Source organism: Lissotriton helveticus, chromosome 12 (genome assembly GCF_964261635.1).
Source record: "Lissotriton helveticus chromosome 12, aLisHel1.1, whole genome shotgun sequence".
Taxonomy (NCBI): Eukaryota; Metazoa; Chordata; class Amphibia; order Caudata; family Salamandridae; genus Lissotriton; species Lissotriton helveticus.
Genome location: NC_136073.1, coordinates 657,214,434 through 657,233,594, shown reverse-complemented (window position 1 = coordinate 657,233,594; position 19,161 = coordinate 657,214,434). Strand labels below are relative to the sequence as shown.

The following is a 19,161-nucleotide window of genomic DNA, read 5'->3' as shown; positions in this document are numbered from 1 at the left end:
ACCTGAATATAGAAGTATATATCTGTCTAGGCTAGAGGCACATGAAACAGGACTGGCGTGCCGCTTCAAGTGTACCTGAGAGGAATCTGACTCAGGATTGGCCACCCTCTCAGGGCACTGACTCAGGATTGGCCAACCTCTATGGGGCACCTCTAACGTGCACAAATAACGGGCAAGCCCTATGAAAAGCACAGCGTGAGTCTAGGTGCCACCTTGAAAAAGGAGGGTGACGTCTGGCCTCTGACAGCAGGAATATTAAGAGAGGAGAAAACATACTGCCTGCTATCGTGAAATTCCAAGATAGTCACGAAAAGCAATCTCATGCACTGCACAAGCTCTGTCCCATGATGCACCTCTCCTGCACTCTGTCGATGCAAATGAACAAGCAGAGAGTTCAGGAATAAAACACCTAAGCTCATGTCCCCAAAAAACAGCAGCAGACAACTCGCAGATATATTCACCAATTTCTAATGCTTTTCTTTTAAACACACGATAAACAGCCTCACCTGTGGTAAGGCTTAAAAAAATTGAATAAACTCGTAAATGTTCCTCTCCACGGAAATCTTTAGTAAAAGGCGAAAGATTTTTTCGTTTTGAAGAGAAACCAGAGTAAGTTAGAATATAGCTCTCTGGGGGTAAGTGGCACCACATCAAAGACCCCGTCATTGCGAGGGTGAGGACCTGAGAGGTATTTTTAGGCTCTAAGAAAGAGGACAAGAACCAGGCCAGTGAGGGAAGCAGGCCCAATTTTCAGAGTCTCTGCTCAAAGCACAGAAAATCAAAAAGGTGGACAGTTCCCATGCGTCTGTCTGGAAATATGCAAATTCTTTTCTGTACACACCTCAGCTCATTAGGAGGCGTTGCGGCTGCTGGGCAAGGGGAACGGGAAGCGTGCATCAGGCTTTAGGTGAAGTGACACTGTAGGACTTTTGTCCCCCAGCGATTTTACGCTTTCCACACCATCCTTCCAATCGATAGGCTGTGAGCCACCACTGTGCTCTGCACATAGCCATGCACTTTAAGTCCCTTTTTCGCACGTACTTTCATTAAACCTGAATATAGAAGTATATATCTGTCTAGGCTAGAGGCACATGAAACAGGACTGGCGTGCCGCTTCAAGTGTACCTGAGAGGAATCTGACTCAGGATTGGCCACCCTCTCAGGGCACCGACTCAGGATTGGCCAACCTCTATGGGGCACCTCTAACGGGCACAAATAATGGGCAAGCCCTATGAAAAGCACAGCGTGAGTCTAGGTGCCACCTTGAAAAAGGAGGGTGACGTCTGGTCTCTGACAGCAGGAATATTAAGAGAGGAGAAAACATACTGCCTGCTATCGTGAAATTCCAAGATAGTCACGAAAAGCAATCTCATGCACTGCACAAGCTCTTTCCCATGATGCACCTCTCCTGCACTCTGTCTATACAAATGAGCAAGCAGAGAGTTCAGGAATAAAACACCTAAGCTCATGTCCCCAAAAAACAGCAGCAGACAACTCGCAGATATATTCACCAATTTCTAATGCTTTTCTTTTAAACACAAAATAAACAGCCTCACCGGTGGTAAGGCTTAAAAAAATTGAATAAACTCGTAAATGTTCCTCTCCACGGAAATCTTTAGTAAAAGGCAAAAGATTTTTTCGTTTTGAAGAGAAACCAGAGTAAGTTAGAATATGTTTCTCTGGGGGTAAGTGGCACCACATCAAAGACCCCGTCATTGCGAGGGTGAGGACCTGAGAGGTATTTTCAAAATCTAAGAAAGAGGACAAGAACCAGGCCGGTGAGGGAAGCAGGCCCAAATTTCAGAGTCTCTGCTCAAAGCACAGAAAATCAAAAAGGTGGACAGTTCCCATGCGTCTGTCTGGGAATATGCAAATTCTTTTCTGTACACACCTCAGCTCATTAGGAGGCGTTGCGGCTGCTGGGCAAGGGGAACGGGAAGCGTGCATCAGGCTTTAGGTGAAGTGGCACTGTAGGACTTTTGTACCCCAGCGATTTTACGCTTTCCACACCATCCTTCCAATCGTTAGGCTGTGAGCCACCACTGTGCTCTGCACATAGCCATGCACTTTAAGTCCCTTTTTCGCACGTACTTTCATTAAACCTGAATATAGAAGTATATATCTGTCTAGGCTAGAGGCACATGAAACAGGACTGGCGTGCCGCTTCAAGTGTACCTGAGAGGAATCTGACTCAGGATTGGCCACCCTCTCAGGGCACCGACTCAGGATTGGCCAACCTCTATGGGGCACCTCTAACGTGCACAAATAACGGGCAAGCCCTATGAAAAGCACAGCGTGAGTCTAGGTGCCACCTTGAAAAAGGAGGGTGACGTCTGGCCTCTGACAGCAGGAATATTAAGAGAGGAGAAAACATACTGCCTGCTATCGTGAAATTCCAAGATAGTCACGAAAAGCAATCTCATGCACTGCACAAGCTCTGTCCCATGATGCACCTCTCCTGCACTCTGTCGATGCAAATGAACAAGCAGAGAGTTCAGGAATAAAACACCTAAGCTCATGTCCCCAAAAAACAGCAGCAGACAACTCGCAGATATATTCACCAATTTCTAATGCTTTTCTTTTAAACACACGATAAACAGCCTCACCTGTGGTAAGGCTTAAAAAAATTGAATAAACTCGTAAATGTTCCTCTCCACGGAAATCTTTAGTAAAAGGCGAAAGATTTTTTCGTTTTGAAGAGAAACCAGAGTAAGTTAGAATATGGCTCTCTGGGGGTAAGTGGCACCACATCAAAGACCCCGTCATTGCGAGGGTGAGGACCTGAGAGGTATTTTTAGGCTCTAAGAAAGAGGACAAGAACCAGGCCAGTGAGGGAAGCAGGCCCAATTTTCAGAGTCTCTGCTCAAAGCACAGAAAATCAAAAAGGTGGACAGTTCCCATGCGTCTGTCTGGAAATATGCAAATTCTTTTCTGTACACACCTCAGCTCATTAGGAGGCGTTGCGGCTGCTGGGCAAGGGGAACGGGAAGCGTGCATCAGGCTTTAGGTGAAGTGACACTGTAGGACTTTTGTCCCCCAGCGATTTTACGCTTTCCACACCATCCTTCCAATCGATAGGCTGTGAGCCACCACTGTGCTCTGCACATAGCCATGCACTTTAAGTCCCTTTTTCGCACGTACTTTCATTAAACCTGAATATAGAAGTATATATCTGTCTAGGCTAGAGGCACATGAAACAGGACTGGCGTGCCGCTTCAAGTGTACCTGAGAGGAATCTGACTCAGGATTGGCCACCCTCTCAGGGCACCGACTCAGGATTGGCCAACCTCTATGGGGCACCTCTAACGTGCACAAATAACGGGCAAGCCCTATGAAAAGCACAGCGTGAGTCTAGGTGCCACCTTGAAAAAGGAGGGTGACGTCTGGCCTCTGACAGCAGGAATATTAAGAGAGGAGAAAACATACTGCCTGCTATCGTGAAATTCCAAGATAGTCACGAAAAGCAATCTCATGCACTGCACAAGCTCTTTCCCATGATGCACCTCTCCTGCACTCTGTCAATGCAAATGAGCAAGCAGAGAGTTCAGGAATAAAACACCTAAGCTCATGTCCCCAAAAAACAGCAGCAGACAACTCGCAGATATATTCACCAATTTCTAATGCTTTTCTTTTAAACACACGATAAACAGCCTCACCTGTGGTAAGGCTTAAAAAAATTGAATAAACTCGTAAATGTTCCTCTCCACGGAAATCTTTAGTAAAAGGCGAAAGATTTTTTCGTTTTGAAGAGAAACCAGAGTAAGTTAGAATATGGCTCTCTGGGGGTAAGTGGCACCACATCAAAGACCCCGTCATTGCGAGGGTGAGGACCTGAGAGGTATTTTTAGGCTCTAAGAAAGAGGACAAGAACCAGGCCAGTGAGGGAAGCAGGCCCAAATTTCAGAGTCTCTGCTCAAAGCACAGAAAATCAAAAAGGTGGACAGTTCCCATGCGTCTGTCTGGGAATATGCAAATTCTTTTCTGTACACACCTCAGCTCATTAGGAGGCGTTGCGGCTGCTGGGCAAGGGGAACGGGAAGCGTGCATCAGGCTTTAGGTGAAGTGGCACTGTAGGACTTTTGTCCCCCAGCGATTTTACGCTTTCCACACCATCCTTCCAATCGTTAGGCTGTGAGCCACCACTGTGCTCTGCACATAGCCATGCACTTTAAGTCCCTTTTTCGCACGTACTTTCATTAAACCTGAATATGGAAGTATATATCTGTCTAGGCTAGAGGCACATGAAACAGGACTGGCGTGCCGCTTCAAGTGTACCTGAGAGGAATCTGACTCAGGATTGGCCACCCTCTCAGGGCACCGACTCAGGATTGGCCAACCTCTATGGGGCACCTCTAACGTGCACAAATAACAGGCAAGCCCTATGAAAAGCACAGCGTGAGTTTAGGTGCCACCTTGAAAAAGGAGGGTGACGTCTGGCCTCTGACAGCAGGAATATTAAGAGAGGAGAAAACATACTGCCTGCTATCGTGAAATTCCAAGATAGTCACGAAAAGCAATCTCATGCACTGCACAAGCTCTTTCCCATGATGCACCTCTCCTGCACTCTGTCTATGCAAATGAGCAAGCAGAGAGTTCAGGAATAAAACACCTAAGCTCATGTCCCCAAAAAACAGCAGCAGACAACTCGCAGATATATTCACCAATTTCTAATGCTTTTCTTTTAAACACAAGATAAACAGCCTCACCGGTGGTAAGGCTTAAAAAAATTGAATAAACTCGTAAATGTTCCTCTCCACGGCAATCTTTAGTAAAAGGCGAAAGATTTTTTCGTTTTGAAGAGAAACCAGAGTAAGTTAGAATATGGCTCTCTGGGGGTAAGTGGCACCACATCAAAGACCCCGTCATTGCGAGGGTGAGGACCTGAGAGGTATTTTCAAAATCTAAGAAAGAGGACAAGAACCAGGCCAGTGAGGGAAGCAGGCCCAATTTTCAGAGTCTCTGCTCAAAGCACAGAAAATCAAAAAGTTGGACAGTTCCCATGCGTCTGTCTGGAAATATGCAAATTCTTTTCTGTACACACCTCAGCTCATTAGGAGGCGTTGCGGCTGCTGGGCAAGGGGAACGGGAAGCGTGCATCAGGCTTTAGGTGAAGTGACACTGTAGGACTTTTGTCCCCCAGCGATTTTACGCTTTCCACACCATCCTTCCAATCGATAGGCTGTGAGCCACCACTGTGCTCCCCACATAGCCATGCACTTTAAGTCCCTTTTTCGCACGTACTTTCATTAAACCTGAATATAGAAGTATATATCTGTCTAGGCTAGAGGCACATGAAACAGGACTGGCGTGCCGCTTCAAGTGTACCTGAGAGGAATCTGACTCAGGATTGGCCACCCTCTCAGGGCACCGACTCAGGATTGGCCAACCTCTATGGGGCACCTCTAACGTGCACAAATAACGGGCAAGCCCTATGAAAAGCACAGCGTGAGTCTAGGTGCCACCTTGAAAAAGGAGGGTGACGTCTGGCCTCTGACAGCAGGAATATTAAGAGAGGAGAAAACATACTGCCTGCTATCGTGAAATTCCAAGATAGTCACGAAAAGCAATCTCATGCACTGCACAAGCTCTTTCCCATGATGCACCTCTCCTGCACTCTGTCTATACAAATGAGCAAGCAGAGAGTTCAGGAATAAAACACCTAAGCTCATGTCCCCAAAAAACAGCAGCAGACAACTCGCAGATATATTCACCAATTTCTAATGCTTTTCTTTTAAACACAAAATAAACAGCCTCACCGGTGGTAAGGCTTAAAAAAATTGAATAAACTCGTAAATGTTCCTCTCCACGGAAATCTTTAGTAAAAGGCAAAAGATTTTTTCGTTTTGAAGAGAAACCAGAGTAAGTTAGAATATGTTTCTCTGGGGGTAAGTGGCACCACATCAAAGACCCCGTCATTGCGAGGGTGAGGACCTGAGAGGTATTTTCAAAATCTAAGAAAGAGGACAAGAACCAGGCCGGTGAGGGAAGCAGGCCCAAATTTCAGAGTCTCTGCTCAAAGCACAGAAAATCAAAAAGGTGGACAGTTCCCATGCGTCTGTCTGGGAATATGCAAATTCTTTTCTGTACACACCTCAGCTCATTAGGAGGCGTTGCGGCTGCTGGGCAAGGGGAACGGGAAGCGTGCATCAGGCTTTAGGTGAAGTGGCACTGTAGGACTTTTGTACCCCAGCGATTTTACGCTTTCCACACCATCCTTCCAATCGTTAGGCTGTGAGCCACCACTGTGCTCTGCACATAGCCATGCACTTTAAGTCCCTTTTTCGCACGTACTTTCATTAAACCTGAATATAGAAGTATATATCTGTCTAGGCTAGAGGCACATGAAACAGGACTGGCGTGCCGCTTCAAGTGTACCTGAGAGGAATCTGACTCAGGATTGGCCACCCTCTCAGGGCACTGACTCAGGATTGGCCAACCTCTATGGGGCACCTCTAACGTGCACAAATAACGGGCAAGCCCTATGAAAAGCACAGCGTGAGTCTAGGTGCCACCTTGAAAAAGGAGGGTGACGTCTGGCCTCTGACAGCAGGAATATTAAGAGAGGAGAAAACATACTGCCTGCTATCGTGAAATTCCAAGATAGTCACGAAAAGCAATCTCATGCACTGCACAAGCTCTGTCCCATGATGCACCTCTCCTGCACTCTGTCGATGCAAATGAACAAGCAGAGAGTTCAGGAATAAAACACCTAAGCTCATGTCCCCAAAAAACAGCAGCAGACAACTCGCAGATATATTCACCAATTTCTAATGCTTTTCTTTTAAACACACGATAAACAGCCTCACCTGTGGTAAGGCTTAAAAAAATTGAATAAACTCGTAAATGTTCCTCTCCACGGAAATCTTTAGTAAAAGGCGAAAGATTTTTTCGTTTTGAAGAGAAACCAGAGTAAGTTAGAATATAGCTCTCTGGGGGTAAGTGGCACCACATCAAAGACCCCGTCATTGCGAGGGTGAGGACCTGAGAGGTATTTTTAGGCTCTAAGAAAGAGGACAAGAACCAGGCCAGTGAGGGAAGCAGGCCCAATTTTCAGAGTCTCTGCTCAAAGCACAGAAAATCAAAAAGGTGGACAGTTCCCATGCGTCTGTCTGGAAATATGCAAATTCTTTTCTGTACACACCTCAGCTCATTAGGAGGCGTTGCGGCTGCTGGGCAAGGGGAACGGGAAGCGTGCATCAGGCTTTAGGTGAAGTGACACTGTAGGACTTTTGTCCCCCAGCGATTTTACGCTTTCCACACCATCCTTCCAATCGATAGGCTGTGAGCCACCACTGTGCTCTGCACATAGCCATGCACTTTAAGTCCCTTTTTCGCACGTACTTTCATTAAACCTGAATATAGAAGTATATATCTGTCTAGGCTAGAGGCACATGAAACAGGACTGGCGTGCCGCTTCAAGTGTACCTGAGAGGAATCTGACTCAGGATTGGCCACCCTCTCAGGGCACCGACTCAGGATTGGCCAACCTCTATGGGGCACCTCTAACGGGCACAAATAATGGGCAAGCCCTATGAAAAGCACAGCGTGAGTCTAGGTGCCACCTTGAAAAAGGAGGGTGACGTCTGGTCTCTGACAGCAGGAATATTAAGAGAGGAGAAAACATACTGCCTGCTATCGTGAAATTCCAAGATAGTCACGAAAAGCAATCTCATGCACTGCACAAGCTCTTTCCCATGATGCACCTCTCCTGCACTCTGTCTATACAAATGAGCAAGCAGAGAGTTCAGGAATAAAACACCTAAGCTCATGTCCCCAAAAAACAGCAGCAGACAACTCGCAGATATATTCACCAATTTCTAATGCTTTTCTTTTAAACACAAAATAAACAGCCTCACCGGTGGTAAGGCTTAAAAAAATTGAATAAACTCGTAAATGTTCCTCTCCACGGAAATCTTTAGTAAAAGGCAAAAGATTTTTTCGTTTTGAAGAGAAACCAGAGTAAGTTAGAATATGTTTCTCTGGGGGTAAGTGGCACCACATCAAAGACCCCGTCATTGCGAGGGTGAGGACCTGAGAGGTATTTTCAAAATCTAAGAAAGAGGACAAGAACCAGGCCGGTGAGGGAAGCAGGCCCAAATTTCAGAGTCTCTGCTCAAAGCACAGAAAATCAAAAAGGTGGACAGTTCCCATGCGTCTGTCTGGGAATATGCAAATTCTTTTCTGTACACACCTCAGCTCATTAGGAGGCGTTGCGGCTGCTGGGCAAGGGGAACGGGAAGCGTGCATCAGGCTTTAGGTGAAGTGGCACTGTAGGACTTTTGTACCCCAGCGATTTTACGCTTTCCACACCATCCTTCCAATCGTTAGGCTGTGAGCCACCACTGTGCTCTGCACATAGCCATGCACTTTAAGTCCCTTTTTCGCACGTACTTTCATTAAACCTGAATATAGAAGTATATATCTGTCTAGGCTAGAGGCACATGAAACAGGACTGGCGTGCCGCTTCAAGTGTACCTGAGAGGAATCTGACTCAGGATTGGCCACCCTCTCAGGGCACCGACTCAGGATTGGCCAACCTCTATGGGGCACCTCTAACGTGCACAAATAACGGGCAAGCCCTATGAAAAGCACAGCGTGAGTCTAGGTGCCACCTTGAAAAAGGAGGGTGACGTCTGGCCTCTGACAGCAGGAATATTAAGAGAGGAGAAAACATACTGCCTGCTATCGTGAAATTCCAAGATAGTCACGAAAAGCAATCTCATGCACTGCACAAGCTCTGTCCCATGATGCACCTCTCCTGCACTCTGTCGATGCAAATGAACAAGCAGAGAGTTCAGGAATAAAACACCTAAGCTCATGTCCCCAAAAAACAGCAGCAGACAACTCGCAGATATATTCACCAATTTCTAATGCTTTTCTTTTAAACACACGATAAACAGCCTCACCTGTGGTAAGGCTTAAAAAAATTGAATAAACTCGTAAATGTTCCTCTCCACGGAAATCTTTAGTAAAAGGCGAAAGATTTTTTCGTTTTGAAGAGAAACCAGAGTAAGTTAGAATATGGCTCTCTGGGGGTAAGTGGCACCACATCAAAGACCCCGTCATTGCGAGGGTGAGGACCTGAGAGGTATTTTTAGGCTCTAAGAAAGAGGACAAGAACCAGGCCAGTGAGGGAAGCAGGCCCAATTTTCAGAGTCTCTGCTCAAAGCACAGAAAATCAAAAAGGTGGACAGTTCCCATGCGTCTGTCTGGAAATATGCAAATTCTTTTCTGTACACACCTCAGCTCATTAGGAGGCGTTGCGGCTGCTGGGCAAGGGGAACGGGAAGCGTGCATCAGGCTTTAGGTGAAGTGACACTGTAGGACTTTTGTCCCCCAGCGATTTTACGCTTTCCACACCATCCTTCCAATCGATAGGCTGTGAGCCACCACTGTGCTCTGCACATAGCCATGCACTTTAAGTCCCTTTTTCGCACGTACTTTCATTAAACCTGAATATAGAAGTATATATCTGTCTAGGCTAGAGGCACATGAAACAGGACTGGCGTGCCGCTTCAAGTGTACCTGAGAGGAATCTGACTCAGGATTGGCCACCCTCTCAGGGCACCGACTCAGGATTGGCCAACCTCTATGGGGCACCTCTAACGTGCACAAATAACGGGCAAGCCCTATGAAAAGCACAGCGTGAGTCTAGGTGCCACCTTGAAAAAGGAGGGTGACGTCTGGCCTCTGACAGCAGGAATATTAAGAGAGGAGAAAACATACTGCCTGCTATCGTGAAATTCCAAGATAGTCACGAAAAGCAATCTCATGCACTGCACAAGCTCTTTCCCATGATGCACCTCTCCTGCACTCTGTCAATGCAAATGAGCAAGCAGAGAGTTCAGGAATAAAACACCTAAGCTCATGTCCCCAAAAAACAGCAGCAGACAACTCGCAGATATATTCACCAATTTCTAATGCTTTTCTTTTAAACACACGATAAACAGCCTCACCTGTGGTAAGGCTTAAAAAAATTGAATAAACTCGTAAATGTTCCTCTCCACGGAAATCTTTAGTAAAAGGCGAAAGATTTTTTCGTTTTGAAGAGAAACCAGAGTAAGTTAGAATATGGCTCTCTGGGGGTAAGTGGCACCACATCAAAGACCCCGTCATTGCGAGGGTGAGGACCTGAGAGGTATTTTTAGGCTCTAAGAAAGAGGACAAGAACCAGGCCAGTGAGGGAAGCAGGCCCAAATTTCAGAGTCTCTGCTCAAAGCACAGAAAATCAAAAAGGTGGACAGTTCCCATGCGTCTGTCTGGGAATATGCAAATTCTTTTCTGTACACACCTCAGCTCATTAGGAGGCGTTGCGGCTGCTGGGCAAGGGGAACGGGAAGCGTGCATCAGGCTTTAGGTGAAGTGGCACTGTAGGACTTTTGTCCCCCAGCGATTTTACGCTTTCCACACCATCCTTCCAATCGTTAGGCTGTGAGCCACCACTGTGCTCTGCACATAGCCATGCACTTTAAGTCCCTTTTTCGCACGTACTTTCATTAAACCTGAATATGGAAGTATATATCTGTCTAGGCTAGAGGCACATGAAACAGGACTGGCGTGCCGCTTCAAGTGTACCTGAGAGGAATCTGACTCAGGATTGGCCACCCTCTCAGGGCACCGACTCAGGATTGGCCAACCTCTATGGGGCACCTCTAACGTGCACAAATAACAGGCAAGCCCTATGAAAAGCACAGCGTGAGTTTAGGTGCCACCTTGAAAAAGGAGGGTGACGTCTGGCCTCTGACAGCAGGAATATTAAGAGAGGAGAAAACATACTGCCTGCTATCGTGAAATTCCAAGATAGTCACGAAAAGCAATCTCATGCACTGCACAAGCTCTTTCCCATGATGCACCTCTCCTGCACTCTGTCTATGCAAATGAGCAAGCAGAGAGTTCAGGAATAAAACACCTAAGCTCATGTCCCCAAAAAACAGCAGCAGACAACTCGCAGATATATTCACCAATTTCTAATGCTTTTCTTTTAAACACAAGATAAACAGCCTCACCGGTGGTAAGGCTTAAAAAAATTGAATAAACTCGTAAATGTTCCTCTCCACGGCAATCTTTAGTAAAAGGCGAAAGATTTTTTCGTTTTGAAGAGAAACCAGAGTAAGTTAGAATATGGCTCTCTGGGGGTAAGTGGCACCACATCAAAGACCCCGTCATTGCGAGGGTGAGGACCTGAGAGGTATTTTCAAAATCTAAGAAAGAGGACAAGAACCAGGCCAGTGAGGGAAGCAGGCCCAATTTTCAGAGTCTCTGCTCAAAGCACAGAAAATCAAAAAGTTGGACAGTTCCCATGCGTCTGTCTGGAAATATGCAAATTCTTTTCTGTACACACCTCAGCTCATTAGGAGGCGTTGCGGCTGCTGGGCAAGGGGAACGGGAAGCGTGCATCAGGCTTTAGGTGAAGTGACACTGTAGGACTTTTGTCCCCCAGCGATTTTACGCTTTCCACACCATCCTTCCAATCGATAGGCTGTGAGCCACCACTGTGCTCCCCACATAGCCATGCACTTTAAGTCCCTTTTTCGCACGTACTTTCATTAAACCTGAATATAGAAGTATATATCTGTCTAGGCTAGAGGCACATGAAACAGGACTGGCGTGCCGCTTCAAGTGTACCTGAGAGGAATCTGACTCAGGATTGGCCACCCTCTCAGGGCACCGACTCAGGATTGGCCAACCTCTATGGGGCACCTCTAACGTGCACAAATAACGGGCAAGCCCTATGAAAAGCACAGCGTGAGTCTAGGTGCCACCTTGAAAAAGGAGGGTGACGTCTGGCCTCTGACAGCAGGAATATTAAGAGAGGAGAAAACATACTGCCTGCTATCGTGAAATTCCAAGATAGTCACGAAAAGCAATCTCATGCACTGCACAAGCTCTGTCCCATGATGCACCTCTCCTGCACTCTGTCGATGCAAATGAGCAAGCAGAGAGTTCAGGAATAAAACACCTAAGCTCATGTCCCCAAAAAACAGCAGCAGACAACTCGCAGATATATTCACCAATTTCTAATGCTTTTCTTTTAAACACACGATAAACAGCCTCACCTGTGGTAAGGCTTAAAAAAACTTGAATAAACTCGTAAATGTTCCTCTCCACGGAAATCTTTAGTAAAAGGCGAAAGATTTTTTCGTTTTGAAGAGAAACCAGAGTAAGTTAGAATATGGCTCTCTGGGGGTAAGTGGCACCACATCAAAGACCCCGTCATTGCGAGGGTGAGGACCTGAGAGGTATTTTTAGGCTCTAAGAAAGAGGACAAGAACCAGGCCAGTGAGGGAAGCAGGCCCAATTTTCAGAGTCTCTGCTCAAAGCACAGAAAATCAAAAAGGTGGACAGTTCCCATGCGTCTGTCTGGAAATATGCAAATTCTTTTCTGTACACACCTCAGCTCATTAGGAGGCGTTGCGGCTGCTGGGCAAGGGGAACGGGAAGCGTGCATCAGGCTTTAGGTGAAGTGACACTGTAGGACTTTTGTCCCCCAGCGATTTTACGCTTTCCACACCATCCTTCCAATCGATAGGCTGTGAGCCACCACTGTGCTCTGCACATAGCCATGCACTTTAAGTCCCTTTTTCGCACGTACTTTCATTAAACCTGAATATAGAAGTATATATCTGTCTAGGCTAGAGGCACATGAAACAGGACTGGCGTGCCGCTTCAAGTGTACCTGAGAGGAATCTGACTCAGGATTGGCCACCCTCTCAGGGCACCGACTCAGGATTGGCCAACCTCTATGGGGCACCTCTAACGTGCACAAATAACAGGCAAGCCCTATGAAAAGCACAGCGTGAGTCTAGGTGCCACCTTGAAAAAGGAGGGTGACGTCTGGCCTCTGACAGCAGGAATATTAAGAGAGGAGAAAACATACTGCCTGCTATCGTGAAATTCCAAGATAGTCACGAAAAGCAATCTCATGCACTGCACAAGCTCTTTCCCATGATGCACCTCTCCTGCACTCTGTCTATGCAAATGAGCAAGCAGAGAGTTCAGGAATAAAACACCTAAGCTCATGTCCCCAAAAAACAGCAGCAGACAACTCGCAGATATATTCACCAATTTCTAATGCTTTTCTTTTAAACACAAGATAAACAGCCTCACCGGTGGTAAGGCTTAAAAAAATTGAATAAACTCGTAAATGTTCCTCTCCACGGCAATCTTTAGTAAAAGGCGAAAGATTTTTTCGTTTTGAAGAGAAACCAGAGTAAGTTAGAATATGGCTCTCTGGGGGTAAGTGGCACCACATCAAAGACCCCGTCATTGCGAGGGTGAGGACCTGAGAGGTATTTTCAAAATCTAAGAAAGAGGACAAGAACCAGGCCGGTGAGGGAAGCAGGCCCAAATTTCAGAGTCTCTGCTCAAAGCACAGAAAATCAAAAAGGTGGACAGTTCCCATGCGTCTGTCTGGGAATATGCAAATTCTTTTCTGTACACACCTCAGCTCATTAGGAGGCATTGCGGCTGCTGGGCAAGGGGAACGGGAAGCGTGCATCAGGCTTTAGGTGAAGTGGCACTGTAGGACTTTTGTACCCCAGCGATTTTACGCTTTCCACACCATCCTTCCAATCGTTAGGCTGTGAGCCACCACTGTGCTCTGCACATAGCCATGCACTTTAAGTCCCTTTTTCGCACGTACTTTCATTAAACCTGAATATAGAAGTATATATCTGTCTAGGCTAGAGGCACATGAAACAGGACTGGCGTGCCGCTTCAAGTGTACCTGAGAGGAATCTGACTCAGGATTGGCCACCCTCTCAGGGCACCGACTCAGGATTGGCCAACCTCTATGGGGCACCTCTAACGTGCACAAATAACGGGCAAGCCCTATGAAAAGCACAGCGTGAGTCTAGGTGCCACCTTGAAAAAGGAGGGTGACGTCTGGCCTCTGACAGCAGGAATATTAAGAGAGGAGAAAACATACTGCCTGCTATCGTGAAATTCCAAGATAGTCACGAAAAGCGATCTCATGCACTGCACAAGCTCTGTCCCATGATGCACCTCTCCTGCACTCTGTCGATGCAAATGAGCAAGCAGAGAGTTCAGGAATAAAACACCTAAGCTCATGTCCCCAAAAAACAGCAGCAGACAACTCGCAGATATATTCACCAATTTCTAATGCTTTTCTTTTAAACACACGATAAACAGCCTCACCTGTGGTAAGGCTTAAAAAAATTGAATAAACTCGTAAATGTTCCTCTCCACGGAAATCTTTAGTAAAAGGCGAAAGATTTTTTCGTTTTGAAGAGAAACCAGAGTAAGTTAGAATATGGCTCTCTGGGGGTAAGTGGCACCACATCAAAGACCCCGTCATTGCGAGGGTGAGGACCTGAGAGGTATTTTTAGGCTCTAAGAAAGAGGACAAGAACCAGGCCAGTGAGGGAAGCAGGCCCAATTTTCAGAGTCTCTGCTCAAAGCACAGAAAATCAAAAAGGTGGACAGTTCCCATGCGTCTGTCTGGAAATATGCAAATTCTTTTCTGTACACACCTCAGCTCATTAGGAGGCGTTGCGGCTGCTGGGCAAGGGGAACGGGAAGCGTGCATCAGGCTTTAGGTGAAGTGACACTGTAGGACTTTTGTCCCCCAGCGATTTTACGCTTTCCACACCATCCTTCCAATCGATAGGCTGTGAGCCACCACTGTGCTCTGCACATAGCCATGCACTTTAAGTCCCTTTTTCGCACGTACTTTCATTAAACCTGAATATAGAAGTATATATCTGTCTAGGCTAGAGGCACATGAAACAGGACTGGCGTGCCGCTTCAAGTGTACCTGAGAGGAATCTGACTCATGATTGGCCACCCTCTCAGGGCACCGACTCAGGATTGGCCAACCTCTAACGGGCACAAATAACGGGCAAGCCCTATGAAAAGCACAGCGTGAGTCTAGGTGCCACCTTGAAAAAGGAGGGTGACGTCTGGCCTCTGACAGCAGGAATATTAAGAGAGGAGAAAACATACTGCCTGCTATCGTGAAATTCCAAGATAGTCACGAAAAGCAATCTCATGCACTGCACAAGCTCTTTCCCATGATGCACCTCTCCTGCACTCTGTCTATGCAAATGAGTAAGCAGAGAGTTCAGGAATAAAACACCTAAGCTCATGTCCCCAAAAAACAGCAGCAGACAACTCGCAGATATATTCACCAATTTCTAATGCTTTTCTTTTAAACACAAGATAAACAGCCTCACCGGTGGTAAGGCTTAAAAAAATTGAATAAACTCGTAAATGTTCCTCTCCACGGAAATCCTTAGTAGAAGGCAAAAGATTTTTTCGTTTTGAAGAGAAAACCAGAGTAAGTTAGAATATGGCTCTCTGGGGGTAAGTGGCACCACATCAAAGACCCCGTCATTGCGAGGGTGAGGACCTGAGAGGTATTTTCAAAATCTAAGAAAGAGGACAAGAACCAGGCCGGTGAGGGAAGCAGGCCCAAATTTCAGAGTCTCTGCTCAAAGCACAGAAAATCAAAAAGGTGGACAGTTCCCATGCGTCTGTCTGGGAATATGCAAATTCTTTTCTGTACACACCTCAGCTCATTAGGAGGCGTTGCGGCTGCTGGGCAAGGGGAACGGGAAGCGTGCATCAGGCTTTAGGTGAAGTGGCACTGTAGGACTTTTGTCCCCCAGCGATTTTACGCTTTCCACACCATCCTTCCAATCGTTAGGCTGTGAGCCACCACTGTGCTCTGCACATAGCCATGCACTTTAAGTCCCTTTTTCGCACGTACTTTCATTAAACCTGAATATGGAAGTATATATCTGTCTAGGCTAGAGGCACATGAAACAGGACTGGCGTGCCGCTTCAAGTGTACCTGAGAGGAATCTGACTCAGGATTGGCCAACCTCTATGGGGCACCTCTAACGTGCACAAATAACAGGCAAGCCCTATGAAAAGCACAGCGTGAGTCTAGGTGCCACCTTGAAAAAGGAGGGTGACGTCTGGCCTCTGACAGCAGGAATATTAAGAGAGGAGAAAACATACTGCCTGCTATCGTGAAATTCCAAGATAGTCACGAAAAGCAATCTCATGCACTGCACAAGCTCTTTCCCATGATGCACCTCTCCTGCACTCTGTCTATGCAAATGAGCAAGCAGAGAGTTCAGGAATAAAACACCTAAGCTCATGTCCCCAAAAAACAGCAGCAGACAACTCGCAGATATATTCACCAATTTCTAATGCTTTTCTTTTAAACACAAGATAAACAGCCTCACCGGTGGTAAGGCTTAAAAAAATTGAATAAACTCGTAAATGTTCCTCTCCACGGCAATCTTTAGTAAAAGGCGAAAGATTTTTTCGTTTTGAAGAGAAACCAGAGTAAGTTAGAATATGGCTCTCTGGGGGTAAGTGGCACCACATCAAAGACCCCGTCATTGCGAGGGTGAGGACCTGAGAGGTATTTTCAAAATCTAAGAAAGAGGACAAGAACCAGGCCAGTGAGGGAAGCAGGCCCAATTTTCAGAGTCTCTGCTCAAAGCACAGAAAATCAAAAAGGTGGACAGTTCCCATGCGTCTGTCTGGAAATATGCAAATTCTTTTCTGTACACACCTCAGCTCATTAGGAGGCGTTGCGGCTGCTGGGCAAGGGGAACGGGAAGCGTGCATCAGGCTTTAGGTGAAGTGACACTGTAGGACTTTTGTCCCCCAGCGATTTTACGCTTTCCACACCATCCTTCCAATCGATAGGCTGTGAGCCACCACTGTGCTCTGCACATAGCCATGCACTTTAAGTCCCTTTTTCGCACGTACTTTCATTAAACCTGAATATAGAAGTATATATCTGTCTAGGCTAGAGGCACATGAAACAGGACTGGCGTGCCGCTTCAAGTGTACCTGAGAGGAATCTGACTCATGATTGGCCACCCTCTCAGGGCACCGACTCAGGATTGGCCAACCTCTATGGGGCACCTCTAACGGGCACAAATAACGGGCAAGCCCTATGAAAAGCACAGCGTGAGTCTAGGTGCCACCTTGAAAAAGGAGGGTGACGTCTGGCCTCTGACAGCAGGAATATTAAGAGAGGAGAAAACATACTGCCTGCTATCGCGAAATTCCAAGATAGTCACGAAAAGCAATCTCATGCACTGCACAAGCTCTTTCCCATGATGCACCTCTCCTGCACTCTGTCTATACAAATGAGCAAGCAGAGAGTTCAGGAATAAAACACCTAAGCTCATGTCCCCAAAAAACAGCAGCAGACAACTCGCAGATATATTCACCAATTTCTAATGCTTTTCTTTTAAACACAAGATAAACAGCCTCACCGGTGGTAAGGCTTAAAAAAATTGAATAAACTCGTAAATGTTCCTCTCCACGGAAATCTTTAGTAAAAGGCGAAAGATTTTTTCGTTTTGAAGAGAAACCAGAGTAAGTTAGAATATGGCTCTCTGGGGGTAAGTGGCACCACATCAAAGACCCCGTCATTGCGAGGGTGAGGACCTGAGAGGTATTTTCAAAATCTAAGAAAGAGGACAAGAACCAGGCCGGTGAGGGAAGCAGGCCCAAATTTCAGAGTCTCTGCTCAAAGCACAGAAAATCAAAAAGGTGGACAGTTCCCATGCGTCTGACTGGGAATATGCAAATTCTTTTCTGTACACACCTCAGCTCATTAGGAGGCGTTGCGGCTGCTGGGCAAGGGGAACGGGAAGCGTGCATCAGGCTTTAGGTGAAGTGGCACTGTAGGACTTTTGTCCCCCAGCGATTTTACGCTTTCCACACCATCCTTCCAATCGTTAGGCTGTGAGCCACCACTGTGCTCTGCACATAGCCATGCACTTTAAGTCCCTTTTTCGCACGTACTTTCATTAAACCTGAATACGGAAGTATATATCTGTCTAGGCTAGAGGCACATGAAACAGGACTGGCGTGCCGCTTCAAGTGTACCTGAGAGGAATCTGACTCAGGATTGGCCACCCTCTCAGGGCACCGACTCAGGATTGGCCAACCTCTATGGGGCACCTCTAACGTGCACAAATAACAGGCAAGCCCTATGAAAAGCACAGCGTGAGTCTAGGTGCCACCTTGAAAAAGGAGGGTGACGTCTGGCCTCTGACAGCAGGAATATTAAGAGAGGAGAAAACATACTGCCTGCTATCGTGAAATTCCAAGATAGTCACGAAAAGCAATCTCATGCACTGCACAAGCTCTTTCCCATGATGCACCTCTCCTGCACTCTGTCTATGCAAATGAGCAAGCAGAGAGTTCAGGAATAAAACACCTAAGCTCATGTCCCCAAAAAACAGCAGCAGACAACTCACAGATATATTCACCAATTTCTAATGCTTTTCTTTTAAACACAAGATAAACAGCCTCACCGGTGGTAAGGCTTAAAAAAATTGAATAAACTCGTAAATGTTCCTCTCCACGGCAATCTTTAGTAAAAGGCGAAAGATTTTTTCGTTTTGAAGAGAAACCAGAGTAAGTTAGAATATGGCTCTCTGGGGGTAAGTGGCACCACATCAAAGACCCCGTCATTGCGAGGGTGAGGACCTGAGAGGTATTTTCAAAATCTAAGAAAGAGGACAAGAACCAGGCCAGTGAGGGAAGCAGGCCCAATTTTCAGAGTCTCTGCTCAAAGCACAGAAAATCAAAAAGGTGGACAGTTCCCATGCGTCTGTCTGGAAATATGCAAATTCTTTTCTGTACACACCTCAGCTCATTAGGAGGCGTTGCGGCTGCTGGGCAAGGGGAACGGGAAGCGTGCATCAGGCTTTAGGTGAAGTGGCACTGTAGGACTTTTGTCCCCCAGCGATTTTACGCTTTCCACACCATCCTTCCAATCGTTAGGCTGTGAGCCACCACTGTGCTCTGCACATAGCCATGCACTTTAAGTCCCTTTTTCGCACGTACTTTCATTAAACCTGAATATAGAAGCATATATCTGTCTAGGCTAGAGGCACATGAAACAGGACTGGCGTGCCGCTTCAAGTGTACCTGAGAGGAATCTGACTCAGGATTGGCCACCCTCTCAGGGCACCGACTCAGGATTGGCCAACCTCTATGGGGCACCTCTAACGGGCACAAATAATGGGCAAGCCCTATGAAAAGCACAGCGTGAGTCTAGGTGCCACCTTGAAAAAGGAGGGCGACGTCTGGCCTCTGACAGCAGGAATATTAAGAGAGGAGAAAACATACTGCCTGCTATCGTGAAATTCCAAGATA

At 46.5% G+C, this 19,161-nt stretch overlaps 18 non-coding genes across 18 annotated transcripts; all 18 read right to left on the bottom strand.

The window, feature by feature from the left end:
• Nucleotides 1–498: 498 nt before the first annotated feature.
• On the bottom strand, nt 499–613 carry LOC144801406 (U5 spliceosomal RNA). Its single transcript, XR_013605216.1, has one exon. It is a non-coding gene; the product is annotated as a U5 spliceosomal RNA (small nuclear RNA).
• A 935-nt stretch (nt 614–1,548) lies between these two features.
• Nucleotides 1,549–1,663, bottom strand: LOC144800325 (U5 spliceosomal RNA). The gene has a single exon (XR_013604235.1). It is a non-coding gene; the product is annotated as a U5 spliceosomal RNA (small nuclear RNA).
• Nucleotides 1,664–2,598: 935 nt separating this feature from the next.
• On the bottom strand, nt 2,599–2,713 carry LOC144801405 (U5 spliceosomal RNA). The gene has a single exon (XR_013605215.1). It is a non-coding gene; the product is annotated as a U5 spliceosomal RNA (small nuclear RNA).
• A 935-nt stretch (nt 2,714–3,648) lies between these two features.
• Nucleotides 3,649–3,763, bottom strand: LOC144801404 (U5 spliceosomal RNA). The gene has a single exon (XR_013605214.1). It is a non-coding gene; the product is annotated as a U5 spliceosomal RNA (small nuclear RNA).
• A 935-nt stretch (nt 3,764–4,698) lies between these two features.
• LOC144800791 (U5 spliceosomal RNA) lies at nt 4,699–4,813 on the bottom strand. Its single transcript, XR_013604676.1, has one exon. It is a non-coding gene; the product is annotated as a U5 spliceosomal RNA (small nuclear RNA).
• A 935-nt stretch (nt 4,814–5,748) lies between these two features.
• On the bottom strand, nt 5,749–5,863 carry LOC144800323 (U5 spliceosomal RNA). Its single transcript, XR_013604234.1, has one exon. It is a non-coding gene; the product is annotated as a U5 spliceosomal RNA (small nuclear RNA).
• A 935-nt stretch (nt 5,864–6,798) lies between these two features.
• LOC144801403 (U5 spliceosomal RNA) lies at nt 6,799–6,913 on the bottom strand. The gene has a single exon (XR_013605213.1). It is a non-coding gene; the product is annotated as a U5 spliceosomal RNA (small nuclear RNA).
• A 935-nt stretch (nt 6,914–7,848) lies between these two features.
• Nucleotides 7,849–7,963, bottom strand: LOC144800322 (U5 spliceosomal RNA). Its single transcript, XR_013604233.1, has one exon. It is a non-coding gene; the product is annotated as a U5 spliceosomal RNA (small nuclear RNA).
• Nucleotides 7,964–8,898: 935 nt separating this feature from the next.
• On the bottom strand, nt 8,899–9,013 carry LOC144801402 (U5 spliceosomal RNA). The gene has a single exon (XR_013605212.1). It is a non-coding gene; the product is annotated as a U5 spliceosomal RNA (small nuclear RNA).
• A 935-nt stretch (nt 9,014–9,948) lies between these two features.
• Nucleotides 9,949–10,063, bottom strand: LOC144801400 (U5 spliceosomal RNA). The gene has a single exon (XR_013605211.1). It is a non-coding gene; the product is annotated as a U5 spliceosomal RNA (small nuclear RNA).
• Nucleotides 10,064–10,998: 935 nt separating this feature from the next.
• On the bottom strand, nt 10,999–11,113 carry LOC144800790 (U5 spliceosomal RNA). Its single transcript, XR_013604675.1, has one exon. It is a non-coding gene; the product is annotated as a U5 spliceosomal RNA (small nuclear RNA).
• A 935-nt stretch (nt 11,114–12,048) lies between these two features.
• LOC144800954 (U5 spliceosomal RNA) lies at nt 12,049–12,164 on the bottom strand. Its single transcript, XR_013604832.1, has one exon. It is a non-coding gene; the product is annotated as a U5 spliceosomal RNA (small nuclear RNA).
• Nucleotides 12,165–13,099: 935 nt separating this feature from the next.
• Nucleotides 13,100–13,214, bottom strand: LOC144800789 (U5 spliceosomal RNA). The gene has a single exon (XR_013604674.1). It is a non-coding gene; the product is annotated as a U5 spliceosomal RNA (small nuclear RNA).
• Nucleotides 13,215–14,149: 935 nt separating this feature from the next.
• On the bottom strand, nt 14,150–14,264 carry LOC144801399 (U5 spliceosomal RNA). The gene has a single exon (XR_013605210.1). It is a non-coding gene; the product is annotated as a U5 spliceosomal RNA (small nuclear RNA).
• A 922-nt stretch (nt 14,265–15,186) lies between these two features.
• LOC144801074 (U5 spliceosomal RNA) lies at nt 15,187–15,302 on the bottom strand. The gene has a single exon (XR_013604950.1). It is a non-coding gene; the product is annotated as a U5 spliceosomal RNA (small nuclear RNA).
• Nucleotides 15,303–16,206: 904 nt separating this feature from the next.
• LOC144800788 (U5 spliceosomal RNA) lies at nt 16,207–16,321 on the bottom strand. Its single transcript, XR_013604673.1, has one exon. It is a non-coding gene; the product is annotated as a U5 spliceosomal RNA (small nuclear RNA).
• Nucleotides 16,322–17,256: 935 nt separating this feature from the next.
• LOC144800057 (U5 spliceosomal RNA) lies at nt 17,257–17,371 on the bottom strand. The gene has a single exon (XR_013603977.1). It is a non-coding gene; the product is annotated as a U5 spliceosomal RNA (small nuclear RNA).
• A 935-nt stretch (nt 17,372–18,306) lies between these two features.
• On the bottom strand, nt 18,307–18,421 carry LOC144800787 (U5 spliceosomal RNA). The gene has a single exon (XR_013604672.1). It is a non-coding gene; the product is annotated as a U5 spliceosomal RNA (small nuclear RNA).
• Between the last annotated feature and the right edge of the window lie 740 nt (nt 18,422–19,161).